The 7022-nt window shown below is 38.1% G+C and overlaps 1 protein-coding gene across 10 annotated transcripts in view; it reads right to left on the bottom strand.

The window, feature by feature from the left end:
* Positions 1-6814, bottom strand: part of LOC118738749 (synaptotagmin-7) — a 189984-nt gene extending 183170 nt beyond the window's left edge. For 4 of the 10 annotated variants that reach the window (XM_036469687.1, XM_036469689.1, XM_036469688.1 and 1 more), the window contains exon 1: positions 6401-6813. The gene's annotated coding sequence lies outside the window, so the exon portion shown is untranslated. Of the gene's footprint in view, positions 1-6400 lie in introns of all 10 variants that reach the window. The other 6 variants (XM_036469692.1, XM_036469694.1, XM_036469691.1 and 3 more) reach the window with 4 other exon arrangements.
* Positions 6815-7022: the final 208 nt, after the last annotated feature.

Raw genomic sequence — 7022 nt, 5'->3', positions numbered from 1 at the left:
TCCGACGAACTGATAACCTCCTCCTTTTTTGGAAGTCGGTTAAAAATAGATTTTGATTATGCGTTATATAGAAGAAAACGCGCAATACCCTCCACAAAAAAATCTAAAAAATCAACGGTAATTTTTACCGACTCGAAACTTGCACTTTGTTGAACAGGCTACAAAACTTTCATACTCAAAAATTTTCTAGAAATTCTGAATAAAAATTTTGAAATTTTGATATAATTTTTTGTTAATTTGTATGTACTTTATATAAAGTACGAAGCTTTGATATATATGGATTATATTATAGAATGGACTAAATTTTCATAATTAACACAGGTTTACAAAAAAAAAATTTGCATATTGAACCAAGCCATAGATATTCGACGAGCTGAATTCGAAGTTACTTTGCTAAAGTTAAACGGACTATAAACTGCTTACTCGAAAAGTTTCTAGAAATTCATTGTCAGAATTCCACTGCAGTATGACGATAACAGTTAACAGAAAAAACAGAACAGCTGCAGCGAGTGCTACATATTTCAAACAAACGGATAGCCCTCGCCAACGCCAAACGAACGGATAGCCATAGTTGCTTCAAAAAGGTCAAAAACAAACAAAAAAGGCCCAAAGGCCCAAACGGAGAAAAACGGCCCATATTTTGTACAATTGTACCAAAGTAGAAACCGTGCATATGTATGGGTACTCGTATGCATGCGCGTTGAAGATGTGTTTCCATTTCTCTATACTATATCTTTCTTCCTACTCATCTCACATTTTCAGTTTTAAAAATTTCACTCTCCGTTTTTGCGATACCGCCGTCAAAGATGTTTCACTTCAAAAAATGCAATAGAGGACCATAAAATGTCGATTGTATCGAAAAATGGTTAAATAAACAATTGGGTATTATATCGGTAGTCTCCTGAAAGGTGACGTGCAATAATGTCAATGGTATTAATGTCATTGGCATTAATATACCATTCAAAAGTGAATTAATGTCAATAACAGTAATACACAGGCCAAAAGTGAAGTAATCCGGCAGGTTCTGCAATTCACTTCCGAGTGAATTTGAGTCAAGTTCGCTTTGAATTCAAATAAGCAGGGGTTGAAATTCACTCGGAAGTGAATTCCAGAAACTGCCCGTATGTTAGAAGAATTGTGGAAACAATGTCTTTGACATTAATACACAATTGAAAAGTGAATTAATGTCACAAATGTTAAAAGTGATACAATATCAATTTCAAGCAATAGGCTACAAGATGCTACGTGTCCCGAAATGAACGTTTTGGAAATCCTGACCGAGGATCCCCTTCTTTCGGCCATTAGCTCTTTCAAGCCCTTTAAGGCCCCGGGCCCAGACGGCATAATACCAGCCCAACTGCAGGAATCTGCGGAGGGGTCGTGCCGCTGGCTGATGCCTATCTTTGCAAGTTGGCTGGCTAGGGGTCATGTTCCCGGAGCCTTGGACGGTGGTCGTGGTAGTGTGCATTCCAAAGGCGGGTAAAGGCGCCTCCCATGTATCACCCAGGGACTTCAGGCCGATACTTCGTTTCTGTTAAAGACGCTGGAGAGGCTGATAGACCTGCACTTAAGAAGTGGGATCCCCAGGGGGCGCCTTTAATTGGAGCAGCATGACTACTGTAAGGGCAGGTCTGTCGAGACGGCCCTACGTTTAGAGTATCGAGCAGACCTTTTTGCAGAAGAAATTCGTGGATCTAGAAAGGAGTGGCTGTCGGGTGGTTGCCTATGCTGACGATGTAGCTTTGATAACACAAAGAAAGTTTCCGGACGCTCTATTTGAAGTAATGCAGGATTACCTGAACTTGGTTGAGAACTGGGCCTCTAGTTGCGGATTGGGTGTAAACCCAAGTAAAACGGGGATTTTTTTACTAGGAGGTACAAGATACCGAAATTCCGAACAATATTTTTCCATAGCCCCGCAAAATTGTTTCAGACATTCCTAGGCAGTGAAACATGATGAAAATATCGGACTACTTTTGAAGCACGAGTGGTATTCAGCGGATAATTTTCAGACTCGGATTTTGCCCAAGCACAATGCGTACCCTTCCATCTTTGAGAACTTCTTTACTCTTACAACAAACTCCTGATAGCCATCTTGTTTGAAGTTTCTCATGTTGAAGTTACAATCCCTCATACAATTAGCAATAATTTGTTCCGCGTATTTCGCCTAATGAATATCTTCTCTATTCGAAAATTGCGTCCACACCCGGCTTTGGACAGTAAGCTTTATGTATTTTTTGTTGGTTTTGGAGTTCATATGTGTTCTAATAAAATGTGAGTAACAGTGACAATTTAAAGACGAAATTCTCGAAAAAAGTGAAATCAGCTGCTCTACTGAATATTCAACGTGAAATGCGTTGAAAGAAAATTCTTTTAGAAATTGGAACTATAATCTTTAACGTCTATTTTCGATTCATACTCACAAATACCCAGAGATTTTACGAAAAATTATAACCACAGAAACCATCTACATATGTGCTCCTTGATTCGAATCACAATATTTAAAAATAAAACTAGTTCATAGGCATGTTATTTATATGAGCTGTTGAGGAGCCAAAATACCGAATACGGGACAAATAAGGGACATAAAAGGAATACAGAACATTTGGCGTACAGTATGAAATAAATAAATTACCAGCACAAAGGACGAAAAAAGCGGACTGTCCCGTAAAATACAGGACGGATGGCCACTGTATTATAGCATCCCAAACTTAGGCGCCGCTATGTCTGAGTTTGGCATCCCCGCCAAACCGATGCGGTTGTGTAAAATGACGTTGAGCAATACCACTAGCTCCGTCAGTATTGGGCAAGACCTCTCCGAGCCGTTCGCCACCCAACGGGGTTTCAGACGGCGACTACCTTTCATGTGACTTCTTTACCCTGATGTTGGAGAAGATAATAGGAGCGGCAGAACTCAACCGCTCAAAAATAATTTACTACAAGAGCGTGCAATTGCTGGCGTGAGCCGATGACATCGACATCATCAGTAACAAGAACCGCGAAGTCTTTTCTGCCTTTTCCAAGTTAGATAAGGAAGCAAAGCGAATGGGTCTGGTGGTAAACGAGGAAAAGACGAAGTATCACCTGTCATTAAGCAAACAGTCAACGTATTCGCGCCTTGGAACTCCCGACACTGTAAGTGCATTTTAGAAAACGTAGAGAAATTCATTTACTTGGGAACCAGCATTAACACTTGCCAACAGGTGCTACTTTGGACTGAGTAGGCAGTTCAGGAGCAAGGTCCTCTCTTGACGTACGAAAACCCCACTCTATAACAACGACATGGACATAGAGCAGTAGAGGTGTCAAGCTATCGATGGTACTATCGATAGTTTTATTTTTTTGCCCCAATCGATGAGTAGTGATAGTTTTTCTCAAAAAAGGTTGAACTATCGATAGTACTAGTTGACTACCGATAGTACCTCTAGCACAGCCGATTTTATTTATAATGTCTCCATGTAGCTGCGCGTCAGTATTTTAAGTTTGTCAATTTTTTATTATAAGTGATACTTTCATTGTGATTCCTCCTTTAATGGCCGTTTTCTCAAGGAACCTTTAATTGAAAAGCTCCCTTTATATTTAAACGTTGCTTCAAACCATAACGCTATGCCTGAAGTAAAGCATTTCTATTATCGGTATTTGACGTTTGTATGTTTCTTGTAACATTTGCCGCAACAAATTTTTTCCCATTTTTGTTGCCATGTGTTATAGATCATAAGAAGAAGCTTTCTTTACTAGGCTTATAATTTTGTTTTTAATTGTAAGCTTCAGTAATAGATATGTAAATAAATAAATAAAATTCGATAATAAAATGCTTTACTTCGACAGAACTATACATGTTAAAGCAATATTTAAACTTAAAGTGAATTTTAAAGTTAAAAGTTACTTAAGAAAACGTGTGCTTATATTTTCAATATTTATTTTTTTTTTTTTTTGTTTTTCGATGCCGTCCCTGTTAATTTGGAACAGTTTTTAACATTACATTGACTATCGATAGTACTATCGATGGTAGCGTTTGACACTATCGATAGTATTGCTGGAAACTATCAACGAGAAATTATAGTTTTTTTCTGAAACATGGAAACTATTGATGGTGGCACTATCGATAGTTTTACAACTCTACAGTGCAGAGAATTAAAATACAGCGGCTCCGCTGGCTTGGCCATGTCGTTCGAATGGACACCTACGCTCCAGCTCTGAAAGTATTCAACTCTCGCTGGTGGTAGCAGAGGAAGAGGGAGGCCCCCACTGCGATGGAAAGACCAGGCAATTGGCATTTCCAATTGGCGTCAGTTGGCACAGAAAAGAAACTACTGGCGTGCTTTGTTGAACTCGGCCAAACTCGTTTAGGCGGTTACAGTGCCAAATAAGAAGAAGAAACTTGGGCGCCGATTAAACTGAAGGGTGGTCCAAGGAAAGTAATAGCGGAAGTTTAATGCTCTCACCGCCTAGGATTGTTCTATATGTTCTATATCGAAAGAAATATACTCTTGTTTTTTTTTTGTTTAATAACAAAATATTAAGAGGTCGATCAAAGCGTTCAAAGTTTCGCATGTATTTTATTTGGGTAAAAAATTTTTGGCGTAGAAATGGTATATATGTATATATATATATATATATATATATATGGCGCTTACACATAGTTGGTGTTTGACCGAACTTCTCCTCCGATTTGTGGCATGCACCTTGATGTTTTTACACAAAGGGTAGGGACCTAGTTTTACGCCGACTCCGAACGGCGATTGCATTTTTTTGAGTAGCTGTTTTTCATGGCCGAAATGCACTCTGAGGTTTGCCATTGACTTCCGATGGGCGACCGCTATTAGAAAAGAAACCTTGAACCGGGCTTGAACCCATTGAACGGTTGAAAAGTATTGATTTACATTTATACGAAAAATATATATACATATATGCATAAAATAAATAGGAATACTGCAAATGAAACTAAAATCCGTTAGCTTACATTAGCTTTAGGCTTTCTGCACATTGGTCGTCCAATCATAGTTGCTTCATCGTCACAATCATGATGCAACGATTACATGACGACTACACTTTCGCACACTCGGTCGTGATATTTCAATTCATTTGGCTTCTAAAAATTCACTTGGAGCAGGTATTTTCTGTTTTTCTTGTTGATATTTTCGCGAAATATTTACAAAAACCTGCAATTTTTAAAATATAGACTGTGCTGCAACAATACTAGACATCATTTTTCAGTAATATCTCTTCTTTTCTTTTCCTGAAATGTGTTTTGTGCATGCACACAGAGACTTTTTAAAATTTCGTCATATTTTATAGTTAAAATGCTCACATTTATTGAATTTTAATGCAATTATCCACTTTTTAATAATTTCCACAGATTTTATGCAAAAAATACTAATTTTTATGCAATTTTAATGCAAATATTAACTTTTTCACTCATTTTTCCCCATAAAATGTAAACAAACAATGCGTGCACAACGATTAGCAAACGACATGGTCGTACTTATCCGTTTCTGCATCTTCTACGATTTGCCGATAACTAGCCGATAACGACAAGTGTGCAGATCTCCTTTGAAATGCATGTGCTCGGCTCAAAATTTCAGGGCAAGACGATAACGCAACTATGATTGGACGACAAGTGTGCAGATAGCCTTACACAAAAAGTCGGCGTTGAGCTCAGACTATAAAGTACTGCTATATAATGCAGATGTAAAGAAAATCTAGATGTATGGTATTGAACTGTGGGGTATAACCTGTGCAAGCAAAATTCACATATGTAATTCAAAGATTCTAGTCGAAAATGCTAAGGGCATTTCCAAGAGCGCCATGGTATGACCGCGACGAAACTCCTACAAAGATTTGGATATGCCCACTGTAGAAGTTGAAATAGAATGCAGCAGTAAAGTGAACTAAATAAGAAAATTACAAAACCATCCTAATCTCTTTCTGTGACTCAATAAACCAATCACACTTGCAAAGGAATGTTCTTGCAGCCTCACAGCGCTGCAAAACTCACAGGGCTCAATCCTAGCGCTTGGGCTCATATTTAATTAAACTAGATAAAAGACTTCACTACTTATTGTTAAACTTTAAATTTAAGCAGATTCAATAAATAACACAATCAATACCAAAAACAAAAAAACGTCTGGCACTAACTTTGTATGAATAAAAAATGTTTGTAAGTATGTATAAAAATTGTAATCCATCAGGAATTTCGTGGCCACCCAACATATGTATTATAAAAATCTGCGTATGTATGCACATTTTTAAAATATAATTTCGCGTAAAAAGGTGTGTATGTGTTACATTCGGAATGTCCTTCTCAACTGGCGATACGTAAGAATAATCGAAGTAAGTCCTACTTATTAATTGCATGCCTTCAAAGAAAATTCTACTTTAAGAAATTAAATTATCTAACGATTTTCTCAATTCCAACGCTTCTTCATCCGCCCTTCGTTTTCGCCAATATCCCCGAGTTGATGAATAAATACATACATACATATTTTCTCAGATCAGCAATTACTTCAAAGTCCGAAATTCACCAAAAATTTCCTTTTGCCAAGCGAACACTTACACTTATGTAGGTACTAGTGCACACACAAAACACGCATTGCCTTGGTAACTGCGTATTTCATTAAATACTTTACGCACACACTGGTAAACACTTGGCCACTATCTCAACTCATATATGTATGTATGTCCCGTCAACACACCGTCACCCCGCACAACATCGTCACGGTTGCTCCCCCTCGCTGAAGACTTAGTTAATTACACTATAGACTTAATCCCGTGTCTAATCACATACCGCATTGAACGTTCAAGTCTCTATTAAAGCACACCGACAACTGATAGCCCGATATCCTTTTGGCAAGGACTCCGCCAACAAGTAGCAGAGATGTCGTTTCTACATTCGAAAGCTTTACGCAAAGCTGGCATTGAAATGTAACTTCGACGCATGGACTAACAAAAGCATACATGCATACATACATACGTATGTATATAGGGGTGGGGGAGGACGAATGAAACGGAGCTTTTTCGCA

Source organism: Rhagoletis pomonella, unplaced genomic scaffold (assembly GCF_013731165.1).
Source record: "Rhagoletis pomonella isolate Grant_MI unplaced genomic scaffold, Rhpom_1.0 Rhpom_scaffold_00005, whole genome shotgun sequence".
Classification (NCBI taxonomy): domain Eukaryota; kingdom Metazoa; phylum Arthropoda; class Insecta; order Diptera; family Tephritidae; genus Rhagoletis; species Rhagoletis pomonella.
The sequence above is the reverse complement of the archived record's forward strand: the minus strand, read 5'-3'. Positions and strand labels throughout refer to the sequence as shown.